General features: G+C 25.8%; 1 long non-coding RNA gene across 1 annotated transcript in view; it reads right to left on the bottom strand.

Moving 5' to 3' along the window:
* The window catches only part of LOC117174297, a 42731-nt gene extending 37270 nt beyond the window's left edge, over positions 1-5461 (bottom strand). Inside the window, exon 1 of the long non-coding RNA XR_004467287.1 lies at positions 5307-5461. This is a non-coding gene — a long non-coding RNA (uncharacterized LOC117174297). The remainder of the gene's footprint in view (positions 1-5306) is intronic.
* Between the last annotated feature and the right edge of the window lie 3244 nt (positions 5462-8705).

Here is an 8705-nt window from a genome sequence, read left to right as displayed (position 1 = left end):
AGAACTGAGTGTTCTGCTATTGTTCTTCTGTTTTTAATTATTAAACAAAATATAAACTTTTTATCCAAACCTGACGCTGCGGGCCTTGAAATATGAGTATTTAGATGAAGTATGCAAAAAATTAGAGAAAAATATTCAACCATGCGAACTCAAAATTATAACAGATTACACATTCTGATAAAGGGCCTTAAGAACATGTATCGCAAACACCGGCACGTGGCTTCCCACATTATGCACTTGATTGCAAATTCAACTGTTCTGTTGAAAAATCGTATTTTTAGGTTGTAAATTAAAGTATTTTCTTAAAAAAATGTACTTCTTCTTTAAAACTCATATTTTTATGTTAAAAAGTCAAAGTGAATTTTTTTAAAATAAAAATTCAACTGCTTTGTTTTTAATTCTCTGTTTAATTAAAAAGTTCATATATTTTTGTCGAAATTTCATCTTTGATGGCAAAAAATGCAACTTTATTACTATAATATTCGTCTTTTTTGGTTTGATCATTCGTTTCATTAGGTAGAAAGTTCAGATTTTTTGGATTAGAAGGCATCTTTATTATTAAAATTGATAACTTTTGGTGGAAAATTTTAAATATTACGATTTTTTAAGTCGTTTTTTTCTCAAAAATTGATTTTTAAACTTAAAATTCAACTTTTTCATTTATGGTTGACATTTTTTTAGATGAACATTAAACTATTTGGTTAAAAATTATTAGTGGTGGTGGAAACTTTATATATTTACATTCAACTATATGCTTGGAAAATAAACTGTTTTCTTGCATTAAAAATTTACATTTTTATTTAGAGTACATATCTTTAGGTAGAAAATAGGATGATTTTGTATAAATCCCCTCATTAATCTTAAAAGTTTATTTAAAAAGATTTAAACACATTTTCATAATTGTAAACAAAAATCTGAGAGATTTTCTGTCATTTTTTCAAATTTTGCAGGTTTTATTGAAAATTCAGAAGTTTTAAAAGAATTTCAAAAATAATTTAAAAGTTGAAAAGATTCCAAATAATTAAAAATAAAACTATATACCAAAATTTTATTAAGATTCGTGTGAAAATTAAATTTTTTTTTTTTGCCACAGGACATTAATTTAAAGAGAATATTCAAGGAGATTGCAAAAGATTTCTAAAATTCCAAAACAAAAATTAGAAAACCTTAAGGCTTTTTTTTATTTTGCAGGATTGATTAAAAGTTTTTCTGAAATAAAACAGGTATATAAAATATTCTTCAAATTTTCCATACAAATCATATTATGACTGTAAGTTTTTTTATTGAAGTAATTACTGAGAACTAAAAAGTCAAATAAAAGCTCAAAATTTCAAAAAACATAACAATTTATATTTTCAAAAACAAATTAGATGTATAAATTTTAAAGAAATAATTTAAACAAGACTGGCACATTTCAAATTTGTAAAGTTGATCTAAATAAATTATAAGTTAATATCTCAAACTATTATTCAATCTAGGCAACTCGATTGTCTCAACTTTTCGTCTATCCTTTTTCCTCAGCCCCTGTTTTTTTTTTGTAACAAAATTAAGAATAAAAAAAAGGAGCATGAGTTTAAAGTTAATAATTTTATAACAAGGTAAGTGGGTCTCAACCGAGACGTAAGAAATTTTTTGAAATTTTTGCAAAATCTTCTTTTTCGTTTGAAATCATTAAAATCTTTTGAAATCCTCTCAAATCGGTTGAAACCTTTTGAAATCGTTGTAAATTTCCGAAGTAAGAAAATCCGTATATTTCTTTCGAAATGCAAATATTAACACAAATATTAAATTTCTTTCTGAATGCTCTTGAAATCTTTGTCACATCTTTAGGGAATCATTGAAATCTTCGTGAAATCTTCTGGAAATCATTGAAATCTTTGTGTAATTTTTAAAATCTTCGTGAAGGATTTGCCAAATATACGAAATCATGAAAATATTTGGGAAAACTCTGTGAAGGCTTTCTGAAAGCTTTGAAAACCATTGTGAAATCTTCATAAAATGTGTTCTAAGCCTCAAGCAATGTTTTGAAATCTTTTTGATATATTTATTAACATTTTTGAAAACTTTGTGAAATCTTAAGGAATTCATTGTACCCTTTCTGAAATTTATAAAATCTTAATGAAATATTTAATTACATTTGTGAAATCATGGAAATCTTAGTGAAATATTTTAGAAATCATTGAATTCTTTCTGAAAGCTCTAGAAATCTTTGCAAAATATTTGACATCTGTGTGAAACCTTCGAAATGTTTGCGAACGCTTTCTGGAAGCTTTGGAAGTCTTTGTGAAATCTTTCGGAATCTGCGAAATATTTGAAATATTTTGTTAAGATATTTGATAATATTTGTGTAATTATTGAAATTTTTTAAATCTTTGGCGAAATTTTCAGACAGCTTTCCGGAAACTTTGTAAATCTTTTTGAAATTTTAAAAATCTTACTGAAATATTATGGAAATCATTGAAATCTTTCTGAAAGCTCTAAAAATGTTCGCGAAATATTTTTAATCTGTGTAAAATCTTACAAATGTTTGGGAAAACTTTGGAAGTATTTTTGAAATCTTTATAAATCTTTGCAAAATATTAGAAATATTTTTTAATTATTTGATAATATTTGTAATATTATTGAAATCTTTGAAATATTTGCCAAAACTTTCTGATAGCTCTCTGGAAACTTTGTAAAACTCTGACATTTTTCTGAAATCTTTTTAAAAGCTTTTGAAATCTTTGTGAAATCTTAGTGAAATCTTTGGAAAATATTGAAATATTTTTACAACCTTTAAAATTTTTGTGACACATTTTAATTATCTGTGAACTCTTTAAAATATTTTTTAAAAAAACTTTTTGATTACTTTCTGGAAGCTATGGAAACTTTTTCTTAATTTTTGGAAATCTTTGTGAGATGTTTCAAATATTTTTGAAATATTTGATAATCTTTGGGAAATCATTGAAATATTTCTGAAAGCTTCAGAAATATTTGCGAAAATTTAAAAATATTCGTGAAATGATTAAAACTTTTGTGGAATCTGTGTGCAATATTTTCGAAATATTTCATAATATTTCTGAAATCTTTGTAAAATCTTTGGGTTCTCATTGAAATCTTTCTGACGGCCTCTGAAAGCTCTCGAAATCTTTGCGAAATATTTAATATTTTTGTGAAATCCTCTCAAATCGGTTGAAACCTTTCGAAATCGTTTAAAAATTTTAAAAATCTGTTTAACTGCACCCTTCTTGAAATACTTATAAGATCTCTTGTGTTCCTTTAGAATTACTAGAACATTTTTAATATTTGAAATTGTCTAAAGAAATTAGAAAATCTTAAAAGAATTGCTGCGATTCTAGAAATCTTCAGAAATCTGTACGAATTCTTTGTTTGCACAATGTTGTGTATTTGTTTAAACCATTGAAATATTTAAAATCTTCTAGAAAAAAATTTAAAATGTTAAAAATTGCATTGTACCCTTTTTGAAATCTTTGAAATTCTTGAAGCCTTTTGAAATCATTATGAATTCTTTGAAATATTTGTAAAATCTTTTTTATTCATATATTATTTCAAAATATTTTCTATTTATTTAAAATCATTTGAAATCCTCTGGAATTTGTTAAAACCTTTCGAAACAATTTAAAACTTTAAAACCTGGTGTACTGTACCGTTTTTTCAATCTTTGAAATTATTGACATGGAAAAATATTTTGAAATCTTGGTAATCTGGAGGCATATTTGAAATTTTCTAACAATTAACTTAAATTTGTTTACAAAAATTTGAAATTCATATAATCTTGGAAAATCCTTTGAATCTCGGAATCTTTGCAAATCCTCATAAATTTTTCAAAATATTTTCTATTTATTTAAAATCATGGGAAGATATGAAATCTTCTTAAAAAAGCTTTATTTGTTTAAAAGTTTTGAAATTCTCGAAACCTGGGGAAATCCTGATTAATTCTTTAAAATATTGGTGAAATCTTTTGTATTCGTTTTTAATCTTATTAACAACTTTGAAATCGTTGAAAATCACTGAAATATTTTGAAATCTCTTTTCGAAATTCTTTGAATTTCTTGAAATCGTTTAAAAGCCTCATGAATTCTTCAAATTATTAAAAAAATATTTTGTTTTCAGTTGAACGTAATGGAATTTTTAAAATCTAAAAACATTTGAGTTTTAAAATTTTTTATTTCTTCGGAAATTCGTATCAATTCTCTAAAATATTCGCCACTTTTTCATTCGTCAAAATTATTCAAATAAGTAAGAAAATTTCAAAATCGGTCAAATCTTTCAAATCCTTATGATTTCTTTGAAGTATTTATAAAAGGTTTTGAAATTTTTTTTATTCGTTTGAAAATATTTAAATCCTCTCGAATTTGTTTGCATTAAAGTTTTAAAATTCTTTGGAAACTCTCACTTTGAAATATTTTTCAAATCATTTCTATTCCTCGAAATCATTGAAATATTTTTTTAAAAACTCAAAATCGCTTAAAATTAATTTCTTTGTACGCCTTTGAAATTCTATTAATGTTTTCAAGTCCTTATGAACTCTTTGAAATATTTATAAAATCTTTTGTATTCGTCTGAAACCATTGAAATCCCCTCAAATTTTGTTAGAACTATTGAAATAGTTTTAACAATTTCGTAATCTGGTGCATCGAACCCTATTTGAAGTTCTTGAAATCGTCATGAATTAAAAAAAAAAATATATATATATATATTTTGTATTCATTCAAAATTTTTCGAATTTTTCCTCCTTTTTAAAACTTTTATGACAGTTTCAATTTGCAGGTAAATTAGATTCACTTTCTCAATTAAAAATAAAATTGGAAATTAAATGTATAGAAAATTCGAGTAAAAAGGTTCAGACCCCCCGGCGTAAACGACGACGAGACGTAATTTACCGTGACCGTAACCCTTCGCTCGATTCCTGGAAAATGAAGAAAAAAATGACAGAAAAAATTGGTGGCAGCCATGCACTTGTCGTGGCAGCCAACACCTGCTTGAAGTGGCGAGCCCTGTCGTAAAGTCTTGCGAATTCTGAGAAACATATGTGAAATATTTTGTGTTCGTTTAAAAACATCGTGAAATCTTCTTCAAAAAACTTTGAAATCGTTTAAAATCATTAAAATCTTTCGGAAATTGTTGTAAAATCTTTTCCACGCATTTTTCTTATCAATGAAATCTTTGTGAAGTCTTTTGAAATATTTTTGAAATCATTCTGAAATCTTTGTTTGCTGAATCTGTTGTATTCGTTGAAATCATTGAATAATTTGAAATTTCCGTGAAATCTTCCAAAATCTGGTGTACTGTATTCTTTTTCAAACCTGTGAATTCTTATTTTGCTCCAGAGATATCCTGTGTGCACTTAAGTATTTTTTAACAGTCTACAGTCTACGCTGAAGACTGTTCACTCACCCCACTACACTAGACACAACCAGTTCCCCACGGCGGAGGGAATGACACTGAAAACGAGACGCGAATAACAGAACCACAGCTGTCTAGCAACGCTTTCTGATTCCGCGCGTGCGTAATGGACACGTTCTGTCAGTGCTGGCAGGTGGTGTCTAGCCTGCTGCTCAGCGCAGTTCGTCATACACAAAGGGAAGGTCTGGGGTCGAAATTCAAACCGAGTTTGCGTGAGCAGAATAAATTCTGCACCGCCCCCACTTTTCTGATTTTCTTTAGAAATCTTCTATACTCTGTTCACCTACAGATCCTCTAAGGCAAGAGTTGAGACGCAAACTCACACAGGCTCACACACTGATATAAAACTATAGAGGGGACCGGAAAGTTATCTCGATTTTAGATGACAATACACAGATAAATCGTGTTTCGTGGTGTTTAGAAATAAGAAAAAATGTCTAGAGCCAAACTTATTTGACCAAAAATTACGAATTAAAAAAAATACCTGAATTTTCAAATAAAAAAGGTAACTTTCGAACAAAAAATCGAATAGTTAAATTTTCTGTTTAAAGAATTAATATTTTCAACCAAACCAAAATTATTAAACACATTAGATAAGTTTTGAAGCAAAAAACTGAACTGTAAATTAAAATGGTGAATCTTCAATAAAAAAATTACATTTAGTTAAATAGGTGAGTTTTCCACAGACAAATCTCTAACAAAATGTATGAATTTTCAACCAAAAAGATAAACTTCCTACCCAAAAAACAACACATTTGCAATAAAAATTATAAATCTTTACCACAAAAACTGAATTTTTTAACCAAATAGTTGAATTTCTAACCATAAAGATGAATTCCCAATCAAGAAGCTTATTCTTCTGTCTAAAAGACGAATCTTCAAAAAAATAAATAAATTTTCAGACATCCAACAAAATTAATTTTCAACTAAAAAGTTGAATTTCTAACAAAAAAAGATTTATTTTCAGCCAAGAACATTAATTTTCTACTAAAAAAAGATTGAATTTTCAACTGAAAAGATGAATTTTTAATAACGAGCCATTATTTTCTACAAATAACTTAACTTTTGAGAAAATGCGAAAGACGAATAGACTAAGAAGAATCATTTTCTACCAGAAAAAATACGAATTTTTAAATAAAAAGACTAAGTTTCAAACATAAAAATGGAACATTTCAATTTTTAGGTATGGAAATTATTGATAACGATTAAACAAAGAATTTTGCAATAAAATAGTTTAATTTTCAAAACGTAAATTTTAAATCAAACATGAAATGGTCAAACATTCAGTTTAAAAAAACGTTTTTAAACAAACATGACGAATTTTCAACAGAATAAATACATTTTCAACCAAAGAAATACATTTTTAATAAAAGTGATTAATCTTTCACACAGGAAAATGAATGTTTAACTACGAAATTTAATCTTTTACCAAAAACATTAACCTTGAACCAAATACATTATTTTTAACCAAATAATTGTATTTTCAACTGTGAAAGATCAATTTTCAAACAAATGTCGAATAATAAAATAACTATTTAAAAAATTAATTTTTAATCCAACAAAGAAGAAGTTTTCAATAAAATATTTTAAGCAAGAATATTAATTTTTTCCCGAATAAGATGAATTTTCTTCAATATACCTGAATTTTCAAATAAGAAAACTAACTTTTAAACACACAATGAAATAGTTTTTTTCCTCAATATTTCTATTTTCATATATTTCATGAGGATTTCAATCATTCTACAAATATTGTCGAAAATTTTTAAAATTTAGAAATTTTTTAAAGATTTTACAAAGATTTTCAAACAAAACTTCTCAAAGAATTCAGTAATTTCGCAAATATTTCACAAATATTTCAATAATTTTACAAATATTACCTAACATTTCCCCAAGAATTCACAAAGATTTACATGATTTCAAAAATATTACCGAACGTTTCAAAAATATTTTAAGTATTTAGCAAAGATTTTTAAAGAATTCACAAAGATTTCAAAAATTTAAATAATGTTACCGAAAATTTTTAAAATATTTCAAATATTTAGCAAAGATTTTTTAAAAATTCAAAAAAATTTCACGAAGATTTTACAAAGATTTCAATTATTAATCAAAGATTTAAAAAATTTCGCAAAAATTTGAGATAGATTTTAAATATTTCAATGATTTCCTAATAATGTTACAAAATTTTTTAATATTTAGCAAAGATTTCGAATAGATTTGAAAGATAATAAAATAATAAAATCTACATTTAAAATTTAATTTTTAATCGAACAAAAAAGAAGTTTTCAATAAAATATTGTAACCAAGAAGATTAATTTTTTCCTGAATAAGACGAATTTTCTTCAATATACCTGAATTTTCAAATAAGAAAACTAACTTTTAAACACACAATGAAATAGTTTTTTTCCCACAATATTTCTATTTTCATATATTTCATGAGGATTTCAATCATTCTACAAATATTGTCGAAAATTTTAAAAATTAAAAAATTTTTTAAAGATTTTCAAACAAAACTTCTCAAAGAATTCAGTAATTTCGCAAATCTTTCACAAATATTTCAATAATTTTACAAATATTACCAAACATTTCCCCAAGAATTCAAAAAGATTTAAATGATTTCAAAAATATTACCGAACATTTTAAAAATATTTCAAATATTTAGCAAAGATTTTTAAGGAAGTCACAAAAATTTCGCAAAAATTTCAATAATTTAAAAAATATTACCGAAAATTTTTTTTTATTATTTCATATATGTAGCAAAGATTTTTCAAAAATTAAAAAAAATTTCACGAAGATTTTAAAAAGATTTCAATTATTTACCAAAGATTAAAAAACTTTTGCCAGAATTTCAGATATATTTCAAATATTTCAATGATTTCCTAATAATTTTACAAAAATTTGTAATATTTGGCAAAGATTTCGAATAGATTTGAAAGATGAAACAAAGCAAGAAAGAATTGAAAAAATGCCAGTTCCGACGATTTGAGGAATTTAATCAATCGACTTCAGAGGCGGGCAATTCAATACTTTGTCCCACCCTGGCCACTTCTGCGCCTGATCAAGCTGGTTGCTTACCTGGCGCGACCTGGTGCGACCTTTACATTTTTTTCACTGTTAGAAATTTCTATAGGAATTTCCATAGACTCGCCACTAATGCTTTATTGCAGAAACCGTTTCTAAATGTTCCTAAACAGGAACACAAAATTTTCCGAAAATTATGTTACAATTTAATAATTTTCAGTTACTGCATGCTTGCGCACTTTAACTTTTGTACTAATTTTTATCATTTACCTAATTTTCTA

The sequence above is a fragment of the Belonocnema kinseyi genome, chromosome 1 (genome assembly GCF_010883055.1).
Source record: "Belonocnema kinseyi isolate 2016_QV_RU_SX_M_011 chromosome 1, B_treatae_v1, whole genome shotgun sequence".
Classification (NCBI taxonomy): Eukaryota; Metazoa; Arthropoda; class Insecta; order Hymenoptera; family Cynipidae; genus Belonocnema; species Belonocnema kinseyi.
This window is presented reverse-complemented; position numbering and strand designations above follow the sequence as displayed.